The sequence below is a fragment of the Coloeus monedula genome (assembly GCF_965178545.1).
Source record: "Coloeus monedula genome assembly, chromosome: 37".
Classification (NCBI taxonomy): domain Eukaryota; kingdom Metazoa; phylum Chordata; class Aves; order Passeriformes; family Corvidae; genus Coloeus; species Coloeus monedula.
The window spans coordinates 593,688-609,622 of NC_138817.1; the positions used below are offsets into that span (position 1 = coordinate 593,688).

The following is a 15,935-nucleotide window of genomic DNA, read 5'->3' on the forward strand; positions in this document are numbered from 1 at the left end:
TGAGAGCGACAGAGACACCCCCAAAGCCCCACAAGCACCTCCCGAGAACCCCAAGGGGAGAAGGACAGAGACCCTCACTGGGCACCGAGTGGGGTGAGAGGGACAGAGACCATTCCCACCCCCCAATCGTTCCCAGACAAGAACGGCTTGGAGACCCCCCCAGGGCTCCCCAGGTAGGAGAGGGACAGAGACAACCCCGGGCCGCGCATCCTCCTCTCCCACGGGATGGATTGGGGGGGATTGCTGTGCTCCTATCTCAAAAGTGGGGCCAGGGTTATCTCTGTCCTCCTCCCACTTGGGAGGGCAAAAGCATCCTCATCTTCCTTTCCTTTGGGGGGACAGTAGCTGGACTCCATTCTCCTTACCTTTGCAGGGGGACAGGGGTGCTCTCTGTCCTCGTCGCCCTGGGGGATTCTGCCTCCTCCTTACCTTTGGGGCAACCCTAGTGGTCCCTGTTCTTCTTGCCCCAGGGAGGCCTCCATCCTCTTCCTCTTTAGGGGGGAGTCTGGGGGTGGTCTCCATCCTCTTTACCTTTGGGGGGGCAGGGGTGGTCTCCATCCTTCTTGCCCAGGGGAAAGGCCACGGGCAGGTCTCTGTCATCTTCCCCTTTAGGGAGCCCAAGGGGGTCTACATCTTCCTCGCCCTTGGGGGAACCATGAGGGGAACCGCAGTGGTGTCCATCCACTTCCATTCCGGCTGGGCCAGGGGGTCTCTGTCCTTCTCCCCTTTGGGGAGAGCTGGGGGTGTCCTTTGTCCTCCACCCGTATGTGAGGGTGCATGGGGCTCTCTGTCTCCGTGCCCTCGGGGAGGGAGCTCTCCGTCCCTCTCGCTCTGCTCGCTGCGGCCGCTGATGTCCGGCCCACGCACCCGTTACCGGTGACGGCGACACGGGGCGCAGCGGCGGCTTGGGGCACGAGGGAGCTGGGCTGGGGCTCCCCCTCCACATCGTGCTGCGATCGGGCCCACGGGGGCGGGCACCGCTCCCACCTCCCCCCAAACACCCACACACCCTCCAGCCTGAGCTGGTCGTGGGGTTCACACGTTTCGGGGCCGAGGGCGCGGAGCTCCACTCGGCTCTGTCTTCTCCACTCGGCTCTCACCCCTGCACTCTGCCCACTCCACTGCACTCTGCCCACTCGGCTTGGCTCTCGCCCCTCTGCTCTGCTCACTCCGCTCCTCTCCTCTCTCCCCGCTCCGGTCAGCTTTCCCCACTCTGCTCGGCTCTGTCTGCTCCACTCGGCTCTCATCCCTGCACTCTGTCCACTCCACACCACTCACCGCTCCTCTCTCCCCACTCCTCTGCGCCGCAGCAGCACCGGATCCCACACTAAAGAACAGCCCCCGATCGCCCCTTTATATGGGCATGGGAGCCCCGCCCCCCGTGGCAGCAGCCAATGGATGCCGAGGTACAAATAATGAGGGGCGGAGCAAAGAAGATGAGAAAGAAACGTGGTTGGCCGAGAGGGCGCAGGTTCTGAGAGGGATGGGGTGGGCGTGGCTTCAGGCAGGGGCGGGGCCAGGAATGGGGTGGGGAAGGGGTTGCACTGAAACCGGGATTTGGGCTGGATTAGGCTGAGAGGGGGCTGGGGGCAGGGCTGAGGGTGGGCTTAGAGCTGGGACTGGGGTCAGGGCTAAAGGTGTGTAGTGGTTTGGTCCAAAATACTCATTACCGTTTACCTTCTGTGAGAGAAGAATTAGGAGAAATGCAAAGCAGGCACCAAACTTGAAAGAATATAAACAAGTTTATGAACAGACCTAAAAGAAGAAAAAAAATCATACCACACCTTCAGAATACTTCTCCTCCCCCCCAACCCCCCCCCACCTTTCTCCCTTCTCCCACTGACAATGTAAAAAGACGACCCTTGAGATGTTCACTCTGTTTACCACTTCCATAATAACCTTGTTCAGTCCATTTAGGAAGAGGAGTCTCTCTTGCCCATGCTATGAAAACATTATCACAACGAGACAGCCGCCCAGGTTGGTTCTCTGCTCTCATCATTGAGAGTCCCCCCCCACAACCTGCAGCTTTTCCCACAACCGCATTCGAGGGTCCAATCTTGAGCTACTGGGGTGCAATTTTAAGGTTGAGCCGTCCAGAAATAAAAGTTCTCTTCACCCATATCTGGGAGCATTCCATCTCTGAGAACAGAGGCCCTTCTCCTTGCCTGGGAGCAAAGGGTCTTCCTCATCTTCATCTCTAGGACTATCTCTGGGAGCATCTCCAGAAACTGAGGTCTTCTCCTTTTCCATTTGGAGCAAAAGTCCTCATCGCTTCCATCTCTCCCTATTCAAACTTCTCATGAAATTACAGCTGCTTCAGCATCTGCCTATCTCAGCGCAGGTGCTTTTGTTCTCAAGCACAAGTTGAATGCTCCACCCCCCATGCCTTCATGAAATTACAACGGGTACTCTGATACATCATAGCTTTCCAACAGAATTTCAGCTTTAAGCATCTCCTCTTTCTTTTCCCTCAGGTTTTCAGCTCTTCACAGCACTAAAAGGGTTAATGTCACCCAGGCCTTGCAGCTGGAATGTCGCTTATCGCTGTTGCTCACATGATCTTTTGCCAGACAGCAGGGCAGCTTCAGCTGAATCTTGGCCACACTGGAGAGGGGGAGCACGTCTGCACATAGCAGGGCCCTGGGGGGGTTCGGCGGGTGGACCAGGGCCCATCGGCTCCAGGATGGCCGTGGCCCAGCCTGGCCTGGCCCCAGCAGGGCCCGCAGCATCCTGCGGTCCCAGCTCCGGAAAGGAGAGAGGGCTCTTCCCGGGCTTTGTCTATTCTTACGTGTGGATCTCAGAGGTGGTCACAGAGCTAAATGTGGGACTGGAGTGTGGACTGGGGCTGGTGTTGAGGCTGGAGTTAGGGCTAAATGTGGCACTGGGGTTGGGGTTTGGGTTAGATTTTGAATTGGGGCTGGGTTTGGAGGTAGGGCTGAACATGGGATTTGGGATAACGCTGGAGGCTGGGGCAGGGGCTGGAATTGCAGCCGGGATTGCAGCTCGGGCTAAACGTGGGATTTGGTTTGGGGCTGAGGGTTTAGGAAGGGGCTGGGATTGGGGCTGAGCTTGGAGTTAGGGCTGAGATTTGGATTACAGCTGGGATTGGGGTTAAGGCTAAATGTAGGATTGGCTTTAGGTCTGGGGTTGGGATTGGGTCTGGGGCTAGACGAGTCTGGGACTGGGATGAGATTAAACACAGGACTGTGAGTTTGTCTAAACGTGGTGTGAGACTGAGGTCAGGATCAGGGTGAGGTTTGGGACTGAGCACACGCAGAGCGCGACAGCTGAGGTGTCACTGCAGGATGTCCCTGGCACCGTCCCAGCCCTCCTCAGGCACCTCCACACTTGGGGGGCAGCTGGGTGGTCCAAGATCCAGGTGCTGCCACGCTGCCCCTCCATTCCAGGTGAGCATTGTGGGAAGGCAGCCCTGAATGTGACCCTTGGGGATCTGGGATCAGCCTTCACATCCCTGTGGGAGCAGCGACAGAGAGGACGAGAGACTTTCCCCCTCTTATTCCTGTGGAAGGGTGAACCCCAGCTGCCCTTTTCTTCTGCTGCCTCCTCATCTCCTCAGGTGAGGATGTCAAACTCCCCAGGAGCAGGAAGGAGCCCATTCCGGGTTTCCTTGTGTCTGCAGCCTGGAACATCCACTCAGAGCAGAGCACTTTGTGAAAGCCCTGCTGAATGACAGCAGGAGGAGGTTTGTGAGAAAGGCAGGAAATGGTATTTTGATAGGAAATCAAAATTCCACATTATTTCTTTCTGTCACGTTTATTTTCAGTCAGTTCTGCTCTGGTTTCCAGAGTGCCACCTTCTCAGCTGGCTGTATTTGTGTCCTCCTTCCTCTTCTGCCTTTCTTTGCCTGCTCTGTTTGTCTCTCAGTGTCTCTCTGGACCCAGGACAGCTCTCACCAAAGGCCCTCCCCTGATTTTGTTCCCAATCCACCAGCTAAAGCAAGCATGGGTGAGGTGATGAAGGCTGGCAGTGAAATGTCACTGTAAGATCTTGCAGCACTTGGCTTTTGAATCCTTCCTGAGAGCTTTGCCTTCAAGGGCAGGAACATCTTCTCCTTGCTGGGAACTGGAATTCTAGATCCCTGGAGGGTGTGCCGTGGATCCCAGAGGGGCATTCCCGAGGCTCGCAGGGTGCTGGTCCTGCCGAGCCTCCCACGGGAGCTGTGCAGGGCCAGGGGACAAGGTCCAGCAGCTGGGTGGGCTCCCAGAGCAGACAGCAAAGGCTGCTTTGCTGGGCATTTCCCAGCACATTCCCAGCTGGAAGCAGAGGGAGGAAGGAAAGGGAAGCGAGTCCCTGCCAGAAGCCCTGCAGGATTGGGGTGGGAAGGGACCCTGCCCGTGGGTTACTGGGCTGAAAGCCAAGTGGAGCAAGACCTTACAATGCCATCTCCCTGCCAGCCTGTGCTGCTGACAGGAGCAGGGTGCCACTTTAGCCCTCTGGGGGTGGGACCAAACTGTGCATTCCACTCCCCTTATCTCATTTCTGATGAGCTGTTCATGATGGGTCGTTTGCAGGAGCTGCCCAGTGCACCCCCGACCCCTCAGGCTATGAGGAGCTGGCTGTTAAATGAGATAAGGAAGGAGAGGCAAACCCTGGGAGGCAGGGCAGTGTTTCTTTTTCTGCACACCAATGACTCAGCTGTGATAACTCCCTCTGGGGTAGCAGCAGCACAGTCCCACCCAGCCTGAGGGCTCCCCTCTGCTGATGGGCCATCATGGACTGAATGGCCCCAGCACAATGGGCAGCTGCAAGGACTGAGACCATCAAGGCTCCCAAAATATCCCATGACTCCCAGGATGACATCATTCCATTGTGAAACTGCCCGCCCTGGGGGAGGGGCTGAGCACTCCCACCTGAACCTGAGCATATAAAATCTGGGTTTGGGGCCTTCTGGCAACACTCAACAGATCCAGGGCAGGAGCAGAACTCCAACAGGACTGTGACCACCGCTGTTGACAAGACTGCTCCCATCACTTGGACAGGACCGTGTCCACCACTCCGACCAACAGGTTTTGTTTTCTTTCCTTTTGCTTTGCATGCAGCGGGAGCAGGTGGTGCTCAGCACAGGAACTAACCACCACCGTTCTGCTCTTCTCCCAGGGTGCCTGGTTATACTCAGCCTTTGTGGGTTACAGCTGTGTCATGGTATTTCTTGTCATCTCTTTGGTGAATTGTAACTCCCACCTTAATCTCTCTTGGGACAGATCAGTGGGGTTCATTTCTTGTGCCAGGTAAAACCAGCACGGTGTTTGAGACTATTTTACAGTCATGATACGCCCGGTGACTTCTAGAGAAGGACTTGGGCAGGAGCAACCCCTAAACCATCACACTCACCCCTTGTTTTTCCCTCCACACCAGGATTTCCCACTCCCAAACCTTGGCCAGATGGAGGACGAAGCTCTGAGGAAGAGGAAGATGCCCCGGAACACCCAGGCAGGTGAGGAGGAAGTCCCTGCCCCTTTCCCCCTCTCTCCTGCTCCTTCTCCCAGCCCAGCATCGCCCCCGGCTGCAGGACAACCCCGCTGCCGACGCTGTCCTGCCGGGGACGGACTGGGAGGATCTCCTTCCCCTTCCCTGTGGCACGCAGGCAAATCCCATCCTCTCCTTGTCCTTCCTCTCCCAGACAAGGAGCTGAGGACAGAGCCCAGGGAGGACAAATCCCCGCGGCAGAACCTGGTGGAAGAGGCCATTTTGAGCAGCTCCATGGCTCAGGAATCCAACGGGGAGGAATACCACCGGCGATCCCACAGGAGGAGGGGCTGCAAACGCAGCCCAGGGAGCTGTGAGGAGGAAAGACCCACCCTGTGCCGGGAAGGTGGCCGGAGATCCAGCCAGAGCTCAAACCTGGTGGTCCATGAGCAGCGTCATGCTAGGGAGAAATGCTACAAGTGCTTGGAATGTGGGAAGAGCTTCAACCAGAGCACCAACCTGATCTACCACCGGATGATCCACACCGGGGAACGGCCCTATGTGTGTGGGGAATGTGGGAAGAGCTTCAGCACAAGCTCCAACCTGATCCGCCACCGCCAGGTCCACACAGGGGAGAGGCTCTATGTGTGTGGGGAATGTGGGAAGAGCTTCAGTACAAGTGCCTACCTGATTCGCCACCAGATGATCCACACTAGGAAACGGCCCTACGAGTGTGGGGAGTGTGGGAAGAGGTTTCAGCCCAGCTCCAGTCTCCTCCTGCACCAGCAGATTCACACAGATTAGAGGCCCTTCCGCTGTCCCGACTGCGGGAAGGGCTTCAGGTACAACTCCGACTTCCCCAGGCACAAACGCATCCACACTGGGGAGAGGCCCTACGAGTGTCCCGCGTGCGGGAAGAGCTTCAGCCAGAGCAATCACCTTATCTGCCACCAGAAGATCCACCCTGGGGAGAGGCCCTACGAGTGTCCCGACTGTGGGAAGAGCTTCAGCCAGAGCAATCACCTTATCTCCCACCAGAAGATCCACCCTGGGGAGAGGCCCTACGAGTGTCCCGAGTGTGGGAACAGCTTCTCCAGGAGCTCTCACTTGACCAGACACCAACAGTGCCACCTGTAAGGGAAGCCCTGCGAGTGCGCCAAGTGCAGGAAGAGCTTCGTGCACTGCTCCAACTTCATCTCACAGCAGATGATCCATGTGGGGTGATGCACAGTGACCCCCGTTGGGCAGAGACCTGGTGACCCCTGTTCCAGATGATCCCCATGGTTGCGGGGAATGTTTGAGAGATTTATTTCACTTCTCATTCTCTTGCTCTTATTTCATTGCCAATAAATGCAATCCCTGTCCCCAGACTGGGTCTGTTTTTCCATGCCGGTGATTGGGGCAGGAGCTCTCCTGGTCCTTATCTCAGCTCCTGGGCCTTTCCTCAGCCAATCAAAGAAGTCACTAAACAATTTTTAGCCACTCTGAGCTTTTCTCGCTGATGACTGCCCAGCTGCCAGGCGGATCTGCTGCACCCAGAGCTCCCCACCTGGTGCCCCCCCTCACCCCCAGTGCCCCCCGGGAGCAGAATTAAGGGAGAGGGGAGGTTTCAGCATCTGCCCAGCGCTGGGGATGGGGCAGCTGGGGCCATACTGGTGGCACTGGTGGTGCTGGGAGCCCCCCTGGCCACAGGCATGGAGCTCTCAGGTGAGCCGAGGGGGTGGGAAGAGGAGTCCGGGTATGGTGGGAAAGGTGGGGAGAGGAGGGAAAATGGGTGTGTGGGACCCATAAAATGAGTTGGAGGGGGAGTGGGACCCCTAAAGCAAGAATGGGAAGGGGGCTGAGAACTGGGCGATGATGGGAGAGGTGTGGGAAAGCTTCGAAATTGGGGATTGGGAAAGGTGGGATCTCAAAACTGAGTAGGAGGGGGCTGGGGATTGGGAGGATTGTGTGAAAAGGGTTGGGAAAGGGGCAAAAGGGGGTACTGCGACCCCCAAACTGATGGGGGCAGGGGCTGGCACCTGGGGATTGATGGGAAAGGAAGGGAGAATGTAGAGGGATTCCTTGTGGAATATAGGATACCCCAGGAGGCCTTGGGCACCCCAGGGCCATTGCAGAAGTACCCCTGACGGGGCCTCAGGCTGAAAACAGGCTTGCAAGGCACCGGCTCGCTGGCAGCCTTGAACAGCCTTGAGAAAAAGTATGCACTGGTCAGCTCCCCCGCTGCTTCGAGGCTTTCTCATGGGAAAGGGGCGTGAACTTTGGAGAAAGTATAACTTGGTGTAACCGGACAATAAAATAGGAGCACAATGCTCAAATCGTATCGGTGTTCGTGTCATGACTCTGGCTGGATTCCCCTGCTCCCGGGACCCCCCCCGCTACACACGGTGCCTGAACGGCAGGGACCCGAGTGAGTTTTGCTTCAGGCAGGTTTGCTTCAATGCGGTAAGACTCCGAATTTCATCGTATCGGTGCGGCGGAGCCAGGGGAACCAGAGCGGATGGCCCCAAAGCCGAGTAAAGCCGGGGGCCCGGTCTCAAAGCAGAATAGAAAGCCGGAGGATAAGTCCCAAAGCTGAGTAAAGCCGGGGGCTAAACCTCAGAGCTGAGTGGCCGGAGACCGTATTTTCGCGCGGCCGAGCGAATACCTGCAGCACAGAAGCTATGGACTACGAAGCAGGATCTCGACTCCTAGCTAATATTCTCTCTATGAGAGGCGAAATCGTAAAAGACCAAGATCTGAATGCCCTCATTACGTGGGCCCGGGAACATGGATTATTGAGTTACATTTTGCTTTTGTTCTCAACCGAAGCATGGGGGGAAGTTGGATATAAATTGTGGCTGTCCACGATTGAGGGAGGAAAGGAAGCTAAAGAAGCTAAAGCTCTCGACTTAACCTGGAGGGCAGTGACTGGCACTCTCGCAGAGATGAAAACAGAGAGGACAGTGGCCGCAGCTGGCATAGAGGCTTTAGAGAGTAGCAGCTCCGGGAAAGAAACAGACGGGGGTCTTATGGAGCAGCGGCCAGAGACCAGAGCAGAGTCCAGGGTAGCACAGTTCTTCGGGCTGGCCGCGAGAAGACCGATTAAAGGCACAGCAGCACCCGTCCACTCACTGCGGGAGTTGCTGGACTCAGCAGGGCAGGATGGTATCCCTCCGACGGCTGAGAGAGAAATGGCTGCGAACGCGGAAACAGAGCCGCCCGACTCAGGGGGCAGGGCACAGGCGGGCCAAAGAGGAACAGGCGGTCCTGGTGTCCGGCCGAAAGCGGCAGAGCAGTCGTGCGGTCCTAACTCCTGGCCAAAAGCGGCAGAGCGCAACCCCCCTCTGCGAGACAGCGGAGCAACATCCGGCAGCGAAGCAGCTTCTGCGGTTTCGTCGCCTGCAGAGCCAGAGCCAGCCAGGGCTACCGAGGGTCAGCCCCAAGAGGGGGAGAAGCACCAAGAAATGATGCAAGAAGTAATCAAAAAGCTTGCTGACTTATCTACACGGCAAGATGCGCTAGAGTCCAAAGCTTGTGATGTTACACCATCAGCACCCTGGCGTCCTGTGGCCCCACCGGTCAAGTTAGCACCCAGAGCTCCTACGTTCCCGTTGGGAGAATCAGGCACAGTGCCTACAGCCCCTCCCTTCCCGCAAGAGGAGGTGCAGCCGTCGTTTCCATCAGCCCCAACAGGGAGGACTGACCCATTGCGACGGAGATGGAATGGAGTTATCCGTGATGCAATCATTGAGGATGACTGGCAAGCAGTGAATGCCCTCGCTTGCCCTGTACACATACAAGGGGATGCTGCAAAGTGGGAACCCCATGACTGGAAGATCTTGCAGCAAGCCAAGCAAACGGTCACCATGCATGGCTTGCGGTCTGAAGCTACATGAAGCATTCTGCAGTTTATCTTTACAGCAGATGTCCTGTGTCCTAATGATTGCATCAGCATCGCACAGTTGTTATTAACCCCTTCTCAGTTCCTGCTCTGCGAGCAAACGTGGAAACAGCTAGCACAAGAAGAAGCTAGCAAACATCAAAGTGACACACCAGACCCACCGTATGCACTCCAAGCTGACACGCTAACTGGGAGCAGGGCTTATGGAGCCACGGTGACACAGCTGACCATGCCCGTAGTCATTCATCAGTTGTCACAGACTCTTGCCCACAAAGCCTTGTTGTCAGTACCTGAAAAGGAGAAGTCTCCCCCGTATGCAGGAGTCCGACAGGGGCTGTCAGAGCCTTATGGTCAGTTCATTGACCATTTGTCAGCAGCCTTAAAGGATGCAACGGAGCTCTCTGAAGAGCTCCAAGAGCAAATGTTCCAAACACTTGCCTTTGAAAATGCTAATAGACAAACTAAGACAATTCTTGCCACGCTGCCCCAAGGAGCAGGTGTAGACGAGATGCTCGTACGTGCTGCCCGTTCAGGACAGTCATCTCAAACAACTGCCTTTACTGCAACACTGCAGAATGTCCTGCGACAACAGGGACAAGTCATCGCCGCAGCACTGACCAGAGGGGTGCCCAGCAAGTGGTGCCGTGCTACAGGACCCCGAAGCGAGAAGGCGCAGTCAGCATCAGCTCCTGAGGAAAGTGATGCCACTACTTCAACAGCTGGAACTCTGGGACCTCCGTCCCGAGAAGCCTTGGGAGAGGCTGCAGACGTGGCAGAGTGAGGGAGCTGAGGACTTGCCAGATCCACCACTCTCCGTAGCAGGAGAAGTAGCGAGACCCTGGGCGAATGTAACAGCTGCCCTGGGTGGTTGCTAGTGACTTGTGGTGGGTGTCGGAGAACCCTCTCCAAAGGCCAAACTAAGAAGGAGAGTTGCATATATTTTTGGGTATAGCACCAAACACAGAGGTAGAGTGAGAAGTTGTTTTTTGACTGTCTTGAGACAAGAGCATTGGCGGACATTTTCAATCAGCTGTCCACCCATTTAGATCGAGTGAAGGCAGTTAATTTGGCTAGCATCTATGTTGTTACCTGGTGCTTCAGCAGCCAAGGCTCATGCTATTTTGCATAAACTTGCTTGCTGGGAGAGGGATAAGTTAAACATAACTTTGCAGATGCTTGATGAGTTAAGCGTAGATGTTACTAGTGTTCGACATACAGTATTACAAAATTGAGCAGCCATTGATTTTCTACTACTAGCTCACGGCCACGGCTGCGAAGAGTTCCAGAGTATGTGCTGTATGAATCTTTCTGACCATTCTGTCCCAATTCACAAGCACCCCTCTGACCTCCAGAGGGGCCTACACATCCTTCAGGAGACAGACGACCCTATTGGAGATTGGCTTAAGGGTCTGGGTATCACCGGATAGCTGCGTACCTTGGTAGTAGAAGGCTGATGATTGCTATTTGGAGTTATTTTAGGTTTAATAATACTTGGGTGTATTTTTTTTTTTTTTTCTGCCTTAAAGCGGGGCTGCGAAAAATCATCGACCAGGCCTGGGTTGCCCACAAAGAAAACAGGGGATGTGTAGAGGGATTCCTTGTGGAATATAGGATACCCCAGGAGGGCTTGGGCATCCCAGGGCTGTTGCACAAGTACCCCTGATGGGGCCTCAGGCTGAAAACAGGCTTGCAAGGCACCTGCTCGCTGGCAGCCTTGAACAGCCTTGGGAAGGGGTATACAGTGGTCAACTCCCCCGCTGCTTCGAGGCTGTCTTGTGGGAATAGGGCGTGAATCTTTGCAAAGTATAACTTGGTGGAAGTAAACAAGAAACTGGAGCATGATGCTCAAATCGTACCAGTGTTCGTGTCATGACTCTGGCTGGATTCCCCTGCTCCGGGGACACCCCCCTGCTACAGCCATCCACCATCACCACGGCTCCATGGGCTCCTTTCCATGCCCCCAGCCCTGGCCACAGGACCTTGAGCTGGTTGCCATGGCAGCCGACTCTGGCCCAGGGCTCCGTTCCCGTGTCCATGGAAGCAGTGCCCGGCCACGGGCCCTGAGTGCAGGTGACCGTGCCAATGCCCATGGCAGCGGGGCCAAGCGTTGGTGTCCGTGGCACCAAAGTGAGGAACGGGTCCCTGTGGCCGCTGCTGTGGCACCTGAGGGCATCAGCGAGTGTCACTGCAATTGTAGCTGGCACCAGCCCGGCACCGCTCTGTCCTGAGGGCTGCCATGGCAGCCGAGGGCAGCCACAGGTCTGTGTGCAAGTGGCCACGGACCCTGACAGCAGCAATGGGTCCTGGGGGGGTTTCCAAGGGAACTGGAACTGCTGAGGGTTGCCATGGCATCCAACCCCTGTGGTGGGGGTCAGTGTCCATGGCCACAGCATCGGTCAGTGTCCATGACCACAGTCCCTTGCAATGGCCCAGTGCAGGTTGGGATGATAATCCACCCGCACAGCTGGCCCAGGGCACGCCTGGAGTGGTCTTGGTGGCACCTTGGGCTTGGCACACTTTGAGGAGGGTGCCTGTTTTCAGTGGGGAAACTTAGGAATTTTAGATTCTTTAAAAAAAATGAAAGAAACCCCTGCTTGGCTGAGTGCAGCCAGTTCTCCAAGCAAAGCAGGTCCCAGGTGAGTGAGGAGAGACAGGATGGGGTTGGGGATGTGGAGCAGCGTTGTCCACACTGGGCCAGACCTCAAGGCACAGCTTCTGTGACCAGGCCAGACCTCCTGAGGAGAGACCTTGCATCAATATTGATCACAGAATGCTGCAATCACCTCTTCTCTAAAGAGAACAGCAATGAAATACACCCTTTAACATAAGAATATGTATTTATTGGAAGCTCTTTGAAATATTTCTCCACAACTGCAGTAGGAAACTTTCCTAATGAACTGCACTCGAGCAGAGGGAAATCAAGGCTGAGCCGTGGTTTGTCAGGACTTGCTTGATCCTAATGAGCCCCGTGGTGCATTTGATGCTGAGCCCTGGAACCTCAGGGCCTTAAAGGAGATTGCACAAGCCCTTCAAGAGTCAAAATCAGGGGAAGCACCCAAAGTGTCTTGAGGCATTAATGGGTCCCACTGAGGTCCATGACCAATACAGGCTCTTCATGGACACCTTAGAGGAGAGAATTGGAGGCCAGGATTGCACAAAAACCTCTCAGAGATTCAGAGTGGGAAGGAAAATCCAAAGCACCTTAAAATCCTTCAGTATCTCAGAGTATTAATGAGCCCCACTGAGTGTCAAAACAAAGCTCTCAAGGGACGCATTAAAGCAGATAATTGGAGGCCTTGATTGCACAAACCTCTCATAGAGTTGGTATCAAAAGGGGAACACCAAGTACTTAAAAAACAGAAGTACCTTGAAGCATTAATGAGCCCCACTGAGTGTTGTTACTGACAAAGGCTCTCCAGGGACTAATTAAAGCAGATAATTGGAGGCCAGGATTGCACAGAGCTCTCAGACACTCCCAGGCCAAAAGCCAAAGCCAAAGTCCTTTGGAAAACCTGCAATCCCTGGGAGCATTCAGGAGCCCCCAGGGCCATTCCTGACCAAGGCTCCCCAGGGACTCCTTCCAGCAGATCCCTGAGGCCACTGGGATGTGGGGGGATGCTGAGGGCAGGACAAGGGGGGTGACAGTGCCCAGCCTTGCTGGGGCTGTGCCCAGGAAGCCCCGGTGCCTCAGGACAAGGTGTCTCCTCCCAGCCCTTGGTGGCACAGACACTGCTGTGCCCCAGGGCACCAAGGCTTGGCTTCTCTTTGTCCCCACCTGTCATCCCTGCCTCCAGTTCTCTGCTCTGACCAGAGCCTGGGGACACCTTCTCAGTCGTGTCCCTCACTGGGACCCATTAACGGTATCAGGAACTTTGGAGTTTGAATCTGACTCAGAATTCTTGAGAGGTTTCTACCAGTCCCTGTCAGGGACTGATGTTCAGGGCCTCAGCACAAAGCCCCGAGAGGTTCATTACAGTCCTTGTGCTGTGTCTGTGCTGCTGTGGGGCTGTGGGCAAAGCAGTCCATGGGAAAGGGGAATGAGCTGAGCCTCCCTCCCTGAGATACCATCGTGGGTGCACCCAGAGCTCCCCTCACGGTGTCCTTCCAAGCTCTGAGCTGCCCTCCTGGGTGCAAATCTGTGCCAGAGCCTCTCCAAGTCCCCTGAATGTCCCCCGGGGAAGTGCAGACATGCCACAGCTGAGGAAATGCTGCTGGGTTTGCCAAGGGCAGCGTGAGTGTCCCTGGCAGAAGGGGGTGCTGAGCCCTTGCTCAGAGACCTTTAGAGAGGGTGAGACATTCAGGGATGCCTCTGCTCTGGGCAGGGTCTGGTTTATCCCAGGGTGAGCCGGGAGTGTGATTGTGCTCTGCCTGCAGCCAAAGGGCCAAGCCCAGGCCAGCTGGGGACAAGCCCATGCAGCCCCTCAGCTTGCCCTGAGCCACAGGGAATCCTTTGCCTCTCACCTCTCTCAGTGGCAAACTGGGAGTGCAGCAGAAATGCTGGGGATTTCTGACCTCAGAGAATCAGGAATGATGTGTGGGTAGGAAAACATTTCCAAAAACTCACTCCTGCATCCCTGTCCTGTGGAACTGAGAGTAAAACTGCTACCAAGCCTTTCTAGGAGGGATTGCACTGACAAATCCTGACTCTCCAGCCTTGTCCCTCTGCCACACGGCCACAAACCCAGGGCAGCGGGGCAGGGATGGCTCCTCGAGAGCCCCCACGCTCAGGCCTGGCTGCTCCTGGCACACTCACACAGCACAAGTGGAGCTCAGGCAGGGAACTGGCTGAAGGTTTTCCCAGAGCAGGAACAAGGGTGGGGGAGTCCCAGCAGGACAGTGTGCAGGGAATGGCACAGGTTTGGCTCCAAGCAGCCTGTCCTGACTTGTCACTGTCCTTTCTCCATGAACAGGTGCCCATGGCCAGACACAGCAGTGTCCAACAGCAGCTCCATCAGCCACTTCCTCCTGCTGCCATTGGCAGACACGCGGCAGCTGCAGCTCCTGCACTTCTGCCTCTTCCTGGGCATCTCCCTGGCTGCCCTCCTGGGCAACGGCCTCATCATCAGCGCCGGAGCCTGCGGCCAGCACCTGCACAGCCCCATGTTCTTCTTCCTGCTCAGCCCTCACCGACCTGGGCTCCATCTGCACCACTGTCCCCAAAGCCATGCACAATTCCCTCTGGGGCACCAGGCACGTCTCCTACACAGGATCTGCTGCTCAGGTGTTTCTGATTGTCTTCTTTCTTGGAACAGAGGATTTCCTCCTCACCATCATGTGCTACGAGCGCTACGTGTCCATCTGCAAAGCCCTGCACTTGTTTTGTGTTCATGCTTTTCTCCTATGTGCAGATCTCCAGGGCTGTGCTGAGGATCCCCTCTGAGCAGGGCCGGCACAAAGCCTTTTCCACGTGCCTTCCTCACCTGGCCGTGCTCTCTCTGTTTATCAGCACTGGCACATTTGCTCACCTGAAGCCCCCCTCCATCTCGTCCCCATCCCTGGATGTGCCAGTTCTGTACTTGGTGGTGCCTCCAGCCCTGAAGCCCCTCATCTACAGCCTGAGGAACCAGGAGCTCAAGGATGCCCTGAGGAAAATGATGACTGTATCTTTTCAGAAGGAATAAACTCTCTCTTTTCTGCTCCAGAACCTTCAGAATGTAACTCTTTACAATCTCAGCTTTCTTTTTTCCTATTTGTCCATTTCTTCATTGGTGCCTTCTTTTCTTCTTTTTCTCGTGTTATGCCATTTTTTATAAAACCCTGTAGTACTGCTCTTAGCATTTCTACATGAACATCTGCCTTTCTTTGAAAACACAAAGACTTTCAGGAGGCTTCTTCCCTGTGCATTTGAATAAAAATGAGGGTCTGCCCTGACTTGTGTGTCCAAGGTTTGTTCCTCAGCCCTTCTCTGGCTCTGCAGGGACAGTGCCTGTGGGCACAGCTGGAGGGAAGAGACTCCCAGCACAGCAGCACAGCCAGGGACAATGGCCCAGCCTCTTCCCACCTCTGCTCTTCCCAGCCCATGGAACCCAGTGTCCATTGTGACACAGCGGCGCCTCATGGAACACAGAACATCTTTATGACGCAATGGAATCTCATGGATCCAAGGGCCAATTGTTATAGAGAGGGGCCTCATGGAACACCAGGGCCACAAAAACATTGCCAGGCCTAGTAGAAAGAAGGCACCTGGGGGAGGGCACTTGGACACTGTCTCTTGCAGCAGACTCTGGGTCTGGGGCATCACTTGGCATCGTGTGCAGTCCTGTGGAGCAAGGCCTCAGGAATAATTTTGGGAGCACTTTGGGAGGTCTTTGATGGATTATGACACCTCCTCAGCTGCCTCTCATGTGAATGTCCCGTGGATATGGCCTTTCCAGTGTTGGAGGTTTCACAGCTGGGCCAGTTTGTGTAAGGGAGGATGGGTGTTCAGTGCCTCTGACCAGAGGTAGCACCACAGACCTGAAAGCTCCTCGTCCCCCCTCAGTGGCAGGGGAGTCTGTGTAAACCTGGCCTCTGTGGACTGTGGTCTCCTCCCCCCCAAACCCAGCCAGGCATAAGTTTTTGCTAGAATAGGCAAAACTCCTTCATAACAATGTTTAAGGCATGAACCATTTCAGTCCCTGACAAC

General features: G+C 55.5%; 1 pseudogene across 1 annotated transcript; it reads left to right on the plus strand.

Annotated features, from left to right (window-relative positions):
• Positions 1-7,867: 7,867 nt before the first annotated feature.
• On the plus strand, positions 7,868-14,931 carry LOC309584168 (olfactory receptor 14J1-like; annotated as a pseudogene). The gene is made up of 3 exons: positions 7,868-7,872; positions 14,221-14,531; positions 14,659-14,931. The product of its transcript is annotated as an olfactory receptor 14J1-like (transcript).
• Positions 14,932-15,935: the final 1,004 nt, after the last annotated feature.